The 13583-nt window shown below is 44.5% G+C and overlaps 1 protein-coding gene across 2 annotated transcripts in view; it reads right to left on the bottom strand.

Annotated features, from left to right (window-relative positions):
* Window positions 1-13583, bottom strand: part of LOC147127064 (cadherin-7-like) — a 138885-nt gene that overhangs the window by 102430 nt on the left and 22872 nt on the right. The window lies entirely within an intron of this gene.

Below are 13583 nucleotides of genomic sequence, written 5' to 3'. Positions count from 1 at the left end.
CATACACAACGCCCACACAATTGAAAACATTCTCATGTGCCTTTAAGAACATTCCGTCGTTAAAAGGAAAAAGAATTCCACAAGACTTAACATCCACTTTCGTTGAAATCTCTCTGAATCTCTCTGTTACAAAATGCCGATAAGGCTTTCATTACCATGACAACCGACGTTGCCAATTGTATTGCCCATCTTAATGACTCTGCCACAATATTTTGTGGGGTTTTTTCCATATCGTGACTGTCAACCAATTGCTTTTTGTGGAATTACTAAAAACGCTCATCAATATTCAGATCAAGCAACCAGCGACTAATTTAACCCTATCCGCCCATAAAACACTTGACACTTTTAAATCTGTAGCGGTACCTTTCGTGAGAGAGTCCAATCGTCTGCCCAATGGGGTACAAAGTAGTAAAGACTGGCCTTTGACGGACTGAACACAACTGCATCCTGATTATTTCTTTTACAAGCCCAGAGTCCCTTGCTGTGTCTATCTCCTCATGGTCCTAACATTCCACAAAGCACTTAGTGGATTGTCTAAGGAACAAGAGGCAGGTCTGTGACGCTATCGTAACCGCAACAGGGGATGTCAGCAATGTCTTCCAAACCCCCAGAACCACTACAGAACTTGATTATCCGTTGGAGAACTATTTATGATTGTTGGTCTCCCTGGTTATGGTAATCAAGGAAGGTTGAAATTAAAGGGATGTCTTCTTTCGTAAAAAGAAGTTCCATTTCCCAGATTCAACCATTAGAGATTTCATGACAGGGGTTCTGTGTTTTTTGACAGAGTCCTGCTCCTATGGCGTTGATGTAACCTGAATTCGAACAAAAGTCAGAACATGATGTAGTCATACCTGTCAAGTTGTGCACTTTCAGTGTAATTTGTACAGGAGGAAACACCTTTTCAAACATTCAACACAAAACGCTAAAAGGCCAAGAACATAAACTAATCAAAGGAAAAACAAAAGTACGGTGGTAACCGAGCATGCTTTCTTCTGCCACCCGACCACATATCCTTACGACATACGGTAAACTATCTAATTGCGCAACATGTGTAGCCTTCAAACCTCATCTCTCGGTACCGTCATAAAACGAGGACCCTCTGTGTCAAAACTATCACCTCCAAAACGGAACTCTCCAAAAGGGTAAACACAACCTACGGTACAGTCTTTCAAGGAGTTTTTCAAGACCGCTTGGTAAACTGCAGCCTACCTTCCAGTTCCATTTGCTCTACTTACACACCAGCAAGCACCACACAAGCTGATCAGTGAGTACCGCCAGATCAATAACCCCCCAGCAGACAGGTGACAGTATCGTTCCTGTAGCCGCCATTCACCAACCTCGCTGCTCTGTAACACACTGACTGACTCCCAAAGGATTATCGATCCCCCCAGTGGGACTTTCTAAAGGAAACACTTAGGGAGCTGTCATAACATATGACAGCTTTTTAAAGCCTTGGTCAGGAGTCGCGAGCAGTGAGGACGACAGGCTTTTTCAATTCATTTCAAGTTTATGTAAATAGAATTTGCCCCTTCGCTCCTTCTGCTTCTCAAACACTGGAGGAGCAATGACTCAGAGCGTGTGACCTTTTCGTCGCACCGTGACTCTCAACGGCGGGTGGCTGATTTATCATCAAACCGGATTCCGTTTAGCGGCGGATCAAATGCATCTTCGCTCTCTGTAATTGCGCAAAGACATTTCCCACCGAGGAGTCGGGTTGTAATTGTACTTTAATTCCTTCTGCGCACAGTTGTGTTTTCTTTTAATCATCTAGAGCTGCTGTGCGGTCACAGGGCACCTCGACGGAGAGAGACCTTGACGTTCTAGGCCCCCCACGCTCCGCCGTCACCAGACTCCTACGCCGCCATCAAACCACCCAGGCTCATCTTGCTTGCATCAAAACACCCTTTGAGGACTCGTCATCTAGAGGATATTGAGCCATTTTATTTTCCTGGGTCGCAGCCCGAGAGGGTCACGGGAATCAAGTGGACTAAGGCGCGACCTAATCACTGGGTATTGGCCGCATCGATCGCGGCGGTCTTATCATTATTGGCCGTCGAGACGCAGCTGGAGCCGCGGGGGGGCTCCCGTCCCTCACTGACTCAAAGCAGACCATTCAGGTTGCATTCATTGAGCCGCTACTTCCGCTCTCTCCACTCTTCGAGGCCTACATAGATTACCATCTTTCTGACTTGCATTTTATAACTTCCGCTGGATGATTTACTCAAACAGGTTTTTATTGAAAATGTTGGGAGTTAAGGACAAATTTAGGAATAATGGCGGAGGAAGAAAAACAAAAATCTGGATGAGTATGAAGAACAAAAACACACACATTAACCCCCAGGGAGAGAATATGGGGAATGCCTTTTGATACCCCCAGAAGAACTGGGTGTGGTGGCTTGGGAGAGGGAAGTCTGGGCTTCCCTGCTAAAGCCGCTGCCTCGTAACCTGACCCTAAATAAGCGGAAAAAAAGGTGGAAGGATGGATGAATGGATTGGTTGGATGGTTAGAAAATAAATTCATGGATGTCAGAAGATGATTTAAGGTGGTTTGGGCAGACTCTTGAGTGTCACTGGGTGGATCATTAACCTATTAAAGCCTGAAGCCCCTCGTGACACACTCTCTAAAAACCTCCGGTCATCTTTGGAGTCACCCTTGACAACCTGACATTTTTGCCGCCTACAAAATAATATTTCAGCCCCTGAAGCAGATAGAAACATAATTCCAAAGGAATTTGAGATTTTAGACATGTGGCTTTCACACAGGCACGAGTTTACTGTTTCAATCAAAGATAAAATTGAAGCACTATTTTCAATTTTTTTTTAAATCGAGTGGTAATCACCATCCTGTATTCCCTTACAAAGACGTTGAAATCGTCATTGTCTACGAACATATATCTTAACCATACATCACGTTTGGACGGTTTCACGGCTTTAAAGTCCTTGAGCATGTCGTCTATATCACTGCCGTGACTTATACCAGAGCTCCCGCGATCGACTGTGCCGCCATTACTCCTCGAAAAAAATTCAGAATATGCTCCGACAACGCACGACACCGTCACATGCCTATTCTGATGAATTTGATTGACTGAGAGACAGAGAATTGAATGAAAAAAAGAAAACGACGCATAAGCTCTCCCGGCTTTAAACGGAGAGACACGCAACAGCGCTCCAGGCTTTAGTGATAGAAACGCGGTTATGCGCTTCCGTCCTTAATGGGTTAACGGCTAGACTGGTTTCGTCTTCTATTATTTGCCGACCGACTGTGGCCTCTCACAGGTCAATCTGAGTACTCTGTTACAAGACTTTTAGTTTTGGTCGATGATAATGCTAACAGCTGACCTAGATTGTTCTTCTACTACCCCTTCTTTTCCAGCAGTCAGGTCTCTGTGGCCTCTCACAGCTCAATCCAGGCACCTGATTTCAGATTTGGAGGACACTTTTGACTATTGGTGGGTAGATCATAAATCTACCTGTACATTAACTCGAAGCATCTGTCACATCTACATGTAAAACTACATTTCCACTCCCTCAAACAGTAAACAAGCTTGGAGGTCATCCTCGGTTGATGACCCCTGCATGCGTCACAGTGTGTCCCGAAAGGAGAAAATGCAGACAGACTCGTTCATTCATCTGTGAGTTTTTTCGACTGAGGCGGCATCCTGATCCGAATCCTAATGACGCGCCGGCCCGGCTTGCATTCAGCTGCCTGTGTGTCGCACAGCCGCTCAGTCGGGCTTGGATCTGCGCAACTCCTCCCCCTCCACAAAAGAAACTTTGAAGTTTCTTCTTCTCAACACTCTTGCTGCTATTCTGCCTTACACGGTACACCCTCGCTGTAAATGAGTAAGCAAGCTATTAAGTCAGATGGCCATTCTGTACCCATCTAACTGCTTTGAATAACCTTGTCTCAATCGGAGGCAGTGTTCAAATCTTGAACATTGAATTTCAGTATTTCATGGCCAAATGTAAACACTGCTAACTGCGTTAATTGGCAAAATTAAGTGTTGATGCTCTGCGGCACTTAAAGCGAACTCTAACATGCTGTTTTGTACAATGTCCTGAGAATTTCATGTCGGAAGGCCTTGCAGGGTTATATGACTAGCGCAAACAGATATTTGATTGGGCTTTTCTACTACAGAAAATTAATCAAACGTAAAATATTAAATTATTTATCAGACATACAAGAGCCATAGGGTTAGTACTATGGAGCCCAGTGCTTTAGCGCAAATCCACTAATCATTCCCATCTCCCAAAACTCTGAGGGCACTTGCTGAAGTCGCACATCTGGAACTTCAAGGCCCATTTACATTTACACTTCAGAAGTTGGTGCAGATTAAAGAGAGATTATCTCATAGGCGCGGATAGAAGTGCTGCTTGGCTATGATGTGAGATCAGTCAGACTGGAAGAAGTTGGACTTAGTATTTGAATGGTGGTGGTGGATAGTCCACTCCAGATAATAAGGTTTGAGTTCAGGAGCACACCCTTGGGTATTAATTGATCCCATCCCTAACCCCTAACCGTAATCCTTACGAAAACACATATAATAGGTACGAAGACTTGAAACTGTCTTAAATTCATACAAAAAATGTACAAGAGGTTTGCTGAAGAGTAGTCATGCATTGACGACGAGTCTTTGATGTTTACAAAAACAGGTACCGTACGTTAGCCTCATTAAAAACACCCAATTGTCACTGATGTTTTTGAAAATGACAAAAGATGTATATTGGGCATTTGTAAGACTCAAATATACATAATATACCACGTGGAAGACCCCACATTGTAGGCTCAAAATTATCCACAGAATTTACGAAAACAAAAGGAAAATAAATAAGCAATATCCGGCCCGTTGGACACTCTACATGGTATTCATATTCAGTGGTCACAAATGTATATGTTTGCTCTTTTACGGACACAACTGTTGACGTTTGCAAAGACGCACATATTAGCACAGTATGTAACCCTAACCATTCAAACCCTAACCCGCAATCCTAGCCAGCCATTCGGTCGAGGAGCTGGTGTTGTAAAAAAATAAACAAAAGCGTTCTGAGCTTTGAATTGACTTCTTTGTGTGGTGTTTGTACCCTACCTATGACTCAATTGAAATTCCGATGATGGAGTACATGAGGTAGAACGCCGGCGTCCTGACCGTTGAGTGCAGCCGGCAGACGCTAACAAGTGCTTGAGAAGGCTGTCCGAATGCATCAAGCGTATTTAGGCAAAACTATTTGCTTTTGGGGGCTCTGACACAAGCGCAATGAGGCCAACCTATCGCCTCGGGGAAGAGTTGGAAAAGTTTCTGATTGTTTAGGAGACTTCATTCCTTTAACCAGAATTACTTTGAGTCAACTTCTGTGAAGGCGGATGTGACTGAAGCTAACTTTGTGATGCAGCCATTGCGGTCCGCAGGGGGCGAGCGCTTATGCGCATTCCCATAAAAGAAGTCCTCGCGTTTAGACGCACAATCACTTTAAAAGCCTTTTTCATGGTTGCGTGTCTCCTCCCGTCGACATTCAGGTGTCGTTTTTTCATTTGTTGTAACTGCGGAGCGGCGCTTTTCAATTAGGCTTCCCCCACCCCCCCACCCCCGAAAAGGTGGCACATTTTCCCGGGCTTTGGACAGCAAGCCTTGACTGCTTATAACCCGCCCAGATGCTCTTCTTTCCGCTTTCAGGAAAAGAATGTCACCTTGCGTTACGCACAATGAGGAAGGAAGCCGGCAAACAGAGAGCGCAAACAAGCCCAAAATGAGGACAGGACGAGGCACGGTGAAGAGCAGGACCGGGCGGCATGGTAACAAGGAAAAGGCCAAAGCATCGGCTTTGTCATGACATGTCGTCTCCCCCTTGGTGTCAAAGAGGTGTGCTCACACGCTCCAGCAGTCAGGCTGAAAACCGCCGCCTGTTGCATTCACTCCAGCCCAGCAAAGGCACTCACGGTTGCCTGGTTGGCAAAGGGCTTGTTATCTCCAACCTCCCGCCGCCTCTGCCGTCGCTTCATGTGCTCGCCACGTTCCTCTCGCAACAAGATCCGGCATTCTTCCGGCTATGAGCGCCGCGCTGCATTTCCCGGGCCTCGGCGTAACGAGCAAAACAACAAACAGCTGCCCCTTTCGGCTCCCCCGGCGAGACACAGGTGAAGACGAACAGCGAGACCGGCGGGTGCAGGTGTCGTTGGCAGGCTGCGTGATCCTCACATTCAAATGCAAAGCATGTCAAGTGGATGGCGAGGGCTCCCGTTGGCATCCTGAGCCATCCTGCCGGCGACAGGTGAAGCCCCCGAGATTGCAAAAGAACAGACAATCGCGTTTTCTCAGAGAGTTTGCATTTGCTCCTATACTTAACCAGGGACAATTTTGGCTTCTTCCCACAATCCCCAAAACATGCATGTTGAGTTAGCACTCTGATGATCTTTGATGTTTACGAAAAAGATGATCAGATGCATTCAATACCCCAAATTGCCTTTAATCTTAACAGAGACGTGTATGATAGCTTCATTGGATATTCAAATTCGTTCGTTAGGTTCATATATTGTCCCAAAAACGTGTATCTGTATTTAATGCTCTAAACTGTCTTTGGTGTGTAAGAAAACAAAATATTTGATGCTTTCAAGGCTCAAAATTCCTTGAAAGCTTAACAAAAACATGGATGTCAGCATTATTGGAGACATTAAAATGCATTTTGTTATGTACTGTACTAAATTTTCTTAAATGTTTTTACAAAGAAGTATCTTAGTTTTGGTGTTACTTCATCTTTTAAGAAAGCAATTGCCTTATGTCCATTGAAGACTCTAAAATGTCTTAAACATTTACATGAACTGAAGATTGTCTTTGATGTTAACAGAAACACAAACCGTACATTACTTTTGGGAAGGGCTTTACTATGTTACCAATGTATGTTCAAATGTTTATGATTTTTTTCTTTATCCAATCTTGAGGAATCTTTCAACTTCAACTGCAAAAAAAGGATGCGTTGAAGAGTGAATCATCTTCAACATCCCTAACGGTTCATGTAGGTCTCTACATTGTCAGACTAGTGTACTTAACGTTGACCAGACACACAATAAAACAAAGCCTCGCCCGGGTGCTGTTTTGAAAATGATGTTATTCTAACCTTATATTGCAATAAGTCTGACAAATATGAGAGCTCGGGGCTTCGATGCCTTGCTGAAGGATACGAAACAAGGTGAAAAGGTGGCAGCCAATGAGCCACACACCATACGGCTTCATTTCAATGTTTCTCATTAACGTCCGAGAGCCCGTTGAATTTAATCCCGTCCTCGTGAGCCAAAAGCGCCACGTCGAGTCAGTCGTTGGAGGACAAACAGAAGAAAAATAACTTACCAACTTCTTTTTTGTTTTGTTTCCACCCTGCCGCAAGTACTTCTGCAGCAGACAAAAGTGAAAATGTTGGTTTTAAGATAAAAAGTGAACGATAGACTGTGCAGGTTGCGGTGTTGCAGTTTAAAGAAGGGGAAGAACAAGGACAAGTGGCGTTTTCCTGATGCAAATTCAGAGCTAAGTTATGAAAGTAACAAGATGACTGAAAATATCTTTTGCGAGGCTGTAGAATATACGGAGAGGAGTGGCGTGTTGCGAGTGCCATAAATGCAAGGTTTGAGATTAGCTCAAGCTCAAAGCGTCTTGATGAATCCTGATCAGATGCACTGTTGGCTTGCATTGTCTACAACTACAATAGCAAATCAACATGTATCAATAGCAACCACAGTTCATTCGCTTCTCTTTGAATTCACATTAAAGCTGTTTTTTTCCCCCCTTCTCCTTTCTGCTGAGACCGATCGTGTGAAATGAGAAAAAGTTCTTCTCTAGTGCGGCGGAACGAGCTCAAAGCTCAGCCCGCGGTGGCACAACTTGATGGAGCTCATGGCCACAGTGTCGACTCTTTCCAGAAAGACCCAACCCCCCCCCCCCCTCGCCCTGGGTGTTCCGTGGCTGAAGAGCGTGCATGTCCCCGCCACACAAACCCACCTCGCCCCCGACCCACCCCTCTTCATGCTCCTGGCAGCTGCCAAGCATGAGGAGCATTCTCTGAATAGAAGCTTGCTGACAGGACCTGATGTGCTCGCCCATGTCCGTCACAGCTTTCATTTCCTGCGCCGGGCCATTGATTCCCTGGCTGGGTGACATTAGTGACACTTGCTTTTAATCTGTTGTAAGGCTCCATGACCCCGGGTGGCGCGTCCCCTGAGGACGACAGCAAACTTGCTGCCGGGGACTGCAGGGTAACACGTCACTTTTTGGAGGAAACTTTAAGCGCGGTGACACCTCTGAGCCTGGAGGTTGTTTTGCCTTCACATAGGCACCATCCCAGGGGGACAGATAGAGAAACGCAGCTCGGGAAAGAGTCAAAAGTGGGCAAATGGCTGCAGGATTGTTCTCTTGGAGGCAGGAGGGATAAGAAATCATGTCTGATGTCTTTGTAGAACCGCCTATTTTTGCATAATGAGGTCCAAAGCAGGACACCCAAAGACAAAAAAAGACTTTACCCAGATTGAAGTAAATCTTAAATCTTCTTCATCAAAATGCCTGCATTTTCCCCAAACACTTTTGATTGCATGTCACGCTAATGGAATGAACAAATTAGCCATTTGGGGATGGTTTGTAGCATCTACCTTTCGGTTTTGTAACATTTGGGGACGGGTATACCATGTTGTCTATAGGGTAGTGTGTGGGCCACTTGGCTTTTACTAGTTGGAATCAAAGCTTAAATGGTACAAACATTATCTCAGAGTCCGATAACTAAGTCAGGTGGGGTATATTTGTATAGAGTATTCACTGAACAGCCAGAAACATACTTCAATTGCAATCTGTAGTGCTTTTGTAGCAGAGTAACTTTAAAGCCTGCTCATGTCACAAAGCAAAATCACTCTGAGCGGCTCTCAGCATTCAAGTGCAAGCTTGAAAACACATTCAAGAGGGGTCATCTGTATTTATAAAAAACGAATTAGGAAACCATCTGAGTGCAGCGTTGTCCGCCGGACATATCATATTCAAGAGCGACGACAGTTTGAGCAGCCCCGGCTCGCAGTAAACGGTCATCGCCCTTCTCCAATGTTGTCAAGGCTGCTTGACGTATTGTTTGAGGAGTGTGAGAGGAGGCGGCGTGCGCCGCTGTAGACACAAGCCAGTTTCTGGCGAGCGACATTAAAAAAGGTCTCTCTGAGAAAGGGAAAATTAATGTGCGCCATCCATTTCTGCCTTTACACAAAAAAGTGACATATTTCAGGCTGACACATTTTAATTAGGCCATCAATAGCCCGACGACGGCAGCTAATGGTGCGAGAGACGCGGGCGGGACGAGTTGCCGTCGCCTTAACTCGCCTGCGCGGACATTTAAATGGCCCTTTAAAGCGTCGTGTTCAGACTGCTGTTATTTACTTTTCTCCCCCGTGCTTAAATTGGACATGGTTTTCACTCTCGAGATCTGCATCAGCTGTAATTTCTCGAGGGTTGTGTCATACAGATAATAGACGATTTACACCCTATACAAAAAGGGTGGACGATATTTGTGGATTTTCTTTTTTTTTTTATGGTTACGACATTTGACCATTCATGTTAAATTTCATTGATCAAGTTGTAGAGGTATGACTCAGAAGATGGCCACAGTTCATTCAGACTAGATTGCTGTGCAAGGGTCTGTCAAACAGGCACTGCGTGTTGTGTAGCTGCTGACCCCATGCTAATACTAAATAAAAAAAAGGCGAAAGTTTAAAGTTTGTTGAATTTTGAACTCCAAAAATTCTGAACTACAGCAATTTTGAGGTGTGTGGAATAGGTCGCGTGACGTTGACCAATCAGCCAAAACTTGTGTCAATTACCCGGTGGTATGTAATCACTCGCAATTTGGCCACCCACATACGGCAGCACACTTCACTATTTCATCCACCGGTGCTGGGCATGAAATAAGAACTATACTTAATTAAGTATTGTTGTGAAATACAATAAATGTATCGGTGTTGTTTTCGTTTATGATGACAAAATTATTTCGTTAACGCCCCTTTTTTCATGACGATAACAAGACGATGACGAGCTACTAGATCACTGGACACCCAAGCACTAACTGGTCTTTCCTGACTCTGCAATTCACATTAGCGATTAGCGATTAGCATTAGCAGCTCCATCCACTCATATTCTCTGATCTTGTTCGGTGTTGCATGCTTAGCGACCCCTCGTTCGCATTTTGTGATAGTGCTACTGGTTAGAAGTGTATCTTATTTGCCACCACAGAAGCGAGGAATAGTAAAGGGGTGGATCTGCACCGCGCAGCTCCCTCAGACAGTGTACAGAGCAGGTTAGCTTAGCGCCGGGAAAGCAAGGGCTTCCAGGAGGATGGGTGGCGGCGTGATGTGGACGTGACACTTTTTTTTTTAGAGAGCTTAGTGGGTCATAAGAAACATATTTGACGATCACAAAATCTTGTTATCTGAGATTACGATTTTGGTCCCAAAACGCTAAATGGTTCAGTCCTACGATATATACTGTATTGGTGTGGCTCGGCAACGGCTGGCTGGGTCTCGCTTAAAATGTGAAAATGCATTTTTTGTGTGTGCGTCAAAGCTCATGTGCGTTTTGATTGACTGTTATAGCTGCGATGTTGCGATGCCGCAAAACCAGCCGGTGATCGTCGCCCACTGGCGAGAACTAGCTGCCCACGCCCACGCACTGCGTGACAGTTCGGTCGAGTTTAGCTGCAGCGCTCGGTGCGCAAAAGCTATACAAACAGTTGAAGCTAAACTAGAATTTTGTACATCTGGATGCATCTGGCACAAGAAAAAGCAAATATGCCAAGATGCAAGAAACGGATTCCAACTCAAGATAAAGGTTACTCAAGTATGAAAGTGGGAGGAATGAAGCCTTATCCCCGCCAAGCGATGCTCACTCGTCGTGTTTGAGGGATTTTTGGTCAAAACAGAATGTGCTCATTGATGTGCGATTACTTCTACTTTCTATTAATACTCTAATTGCCTCTTTTGTTGGAAAAACAAACGCGTCACAATGGCAGATCTGGGGGGTTTTCTGGAAGAAGAAGCCTCCCCTCCTCACGAGCCGCTCTTCAAACCTTCCTCTCGGCCCCGGGCAGAATAAATAAGATAACGGAGAGCGATGAGCGCGTCCATCATTCAAAGTGGAAAAGGGTAATTTAGCCCGGCCCTCCTGACAGCTTTACAACTTTGCACGCTATTCTATTTTAATTGGCAATCATGAATTAACTGAATGAGAGCGCCGCTCGCCGCCAATGCCGCTTTTAATTGGTTCGACTTGATGAGTTCCTGAGATAAAAGCAGACAATATATTCTCATGATGGGCAACTTGTTTGTTGCCGTGTAATTAGTCGGCAGACAAATCAAGGCGCGACTTGCACCTCCTCGCTCCTTCAGCCGAGATGTCACGCGGGATTTAAGGAGCACCCGCAAAGTGTTTTACGCCGACGCGATTGCGTGCGACGCGACACATCTTGTTGTTCGTTTGTCTCGGGCAATTATTGATCATCCGGGACAAGGTGGCCTGTTCCGGTTGTTCCTGTTTTTCTCAGAAATGAGATCATTTGAGCAAAAAGGGAAATAGTTGATATCCTTGAGTTTGACAATGAACCGGGCACTGAAATAACGAGAATTAACTGGAATGTGAAAGAAGGTCCCTGTGCCGTGACGCTGTTTGGTAGCACAGGTGGATTTCTTGCAGGTTACAATGAAATCTCGCGAGAAAGAAACAAGGCAGCTTTGGTGCAATATATATATATATATATATATATATATATATATATATATATATATATATACATATATTAGTATATACTGTATATGTGTGTATAGTCTTATTACTAGCACGTTAAGTTATGAAGTTAATTCATTGACTATTGTGTGAATGATGCTAACTATTTTGTCCTCGTGTGAAGAGCATTAAGGGTCGTTTTATTACCCCTTTCTCCTTAATGATTAAAGACAATCCCTAAGGCGTTTCAGACTCACCCTACACTTTTTACATATGAGGTCAAATGTTCAAAGCTTTCCTCCGCTCTGCCTCCGTTTTAAAAACAGTGCAGAAAAAAAAGTGGGGGGAATTAAACATTAATGGGCTGATGAATAAATATTTTGTGTCTCCAGAACTCAGCACTTTCTCGCCGTGGCTGCAGCTCGCTTAATGAACTCTTCCTGCAGCCTTTTGTAAATGAACGCATCCCTTTCAGTGTCCTCCCACATTGTCCTCCCCTCCAGCACCCATCGCCCGCCCGCCTCACTTTAATTTGCCGGTCAAAATTAGGAAGACTTTTTTTGTTTTGTTTTTGCTAACACGTCGGTATGCCACACACACACACACACACACACACACACACAGACGGACACATTATTATGATTCGACCTTAAGAGTCTGCATTTTAACTTACAGCGCATATTTTATCTCCTCGGATGAACGTTTGCTTCGGGCAATAACACCCTCGTTCCTGGCAAGTGTTTTTGTATTCACCAAATAGCTCCGAGCGCAAGATTTGGGAGGAAAATTGCAGATCTTTGCTGGGGGGGAAAGCGTTAAGATACAAAATGTCATCACAGCGCTCCCGGTGCCAAAGGAGTTGATAAGATCTTTTCTACCCGCTATTCAATGTACTCGACTTGCATTCTACCGAGGCCGGCCTGATCTGTTGGCAAGTCACTGCATTTTAAAAAGGCTCTAATTCCAATTCCAATTGATGTTTGAAAAAAAAAAAGCAGCTGGTAACTGGTGAGAAGAATTTCGGGAAGTCTTGCATCACTACCTGGGTTGTAACAACTCCTCAGCCATTGATCGCCGTATTGATTTATAGTCCTATCATCCAACTATATCGAGCTCAAGCAGGTTGTCTCACCCTTGAGATGTACATTGATATGAACTGATCGGGACTGGACTTCAAAGTGTTCATTTTGATTACAGCATTAAAATAGAATTCGAAAATAATTCAGTGCATTCTTCACACTTTCCCCGCTTCCTCAGACGTCGTGTTCCTGCTCCCTCCCTCTCGTTCCACGCGCCCCCTTAGAGGGACAACACAAGGGACTGTTTTTGTTCATCGCTTTAGATCATGAAACCGTTTTTTTGCGAGTAAACTGTTGGTCTGTTTACTTCTCGGAAAAAATACGTGAGAGTTTCTACTCTTACGGACCGTGCTTAAAAGTCAAATAAAAATTGAAGCTTCGGGCACCAACTTTTTTTCCTGAGAATCCTTGAAATGCAATTTCCATGAATATGCAAATTTCCCCTTTGTGTGAGTAATAAAGGTTATCTTATCTTATCTTAAAAGATCCTTTAATAACAAGCTCTGCCCCATTAGTGAGCGTAGCTACATTGAACAATTTAGCCTTGCTTTTCTGTCTAGTCTCCGCGCTTCCGATCGGGATTCATTCAGACCCTTGGAGGAAATCGCCAAAGTCCAGGAATTCACACAAAAAGGCTGCTTCAAACTAAAACGGCTGACTTCCTTTTTACTTTTGGGCATGGAATTGCAAGATTTTTTTGCGCATCTGATTAGGATAGACCTGTCACCCGATTTCGCGTTGATTGGTTAAACCCGTGGCAGGACAACTCTCC

This window comes from Filicampus tigris, chromosome 21 (assembly GCF_054856515.1).
Source record: "Filicampus tigris isolate MCC_2025a chromosome 21, RoL_Ftig_1.0, whole genome shotgun sequence".
Taxonomy (NCBI): domain Eukaryota; kingdom Metazoa; phylum Chordata; class Actinopteri; order Syngnathiformes; family Syngnathidae; genus Filicampus; species Filicampus tigris.
The sequence above is the reverse complement of the archived record's forward strand: the minus strand, read 5'-3'. Positions and strand labels throughout refer to the sequence as shown.